Source organism: Wasmannia auropunctata, unplaced genomic scaffold, assembly GCF_000956235.1.
Source record: "Wasmannia auropunctata unplaced genomic scaffold, wasmannia.A_1.0 LD336004.1, whole genome shotgun sequence".
Taxonomy (NCBI): domain Eukaryota; kingdom Metazoa; phylum Arthropoda; class Insecta; order Hymenoptera; family Formicidae; genus Wasmannia; species Wasmannia auropunctata.
This window is the reverse complement of record NW_012026886.1, coordinates 560,774-561,035: the sequence shown is the minus strand read 5'-3', so window position 1 is coordinate 561,035 and position 262 is coordinate 560,774.

Genomic DNA, 262 nt, shown 5'->3' with positions numbered 1-262 from the left:
GCTTTGTATAAACGGTTCTTTGTTTTTCTGCATTCCAAACGATAAGGACGTGGAAATTATGCAATACATACGAACGCGTGTCTATTCCAATGTATTATCTAAATTGCAAAGTATTACGAGTTTTGAAACAAAGAGAATTAAATTCATTGGTCTTTTATAAAATATTACATACACGTCGCTTCACCTTCGTGTGTTACATACATAATTATCAGATGCTGTGTCTAATTATCACAGCAAATAATTGGACACAGCATCTGACAAT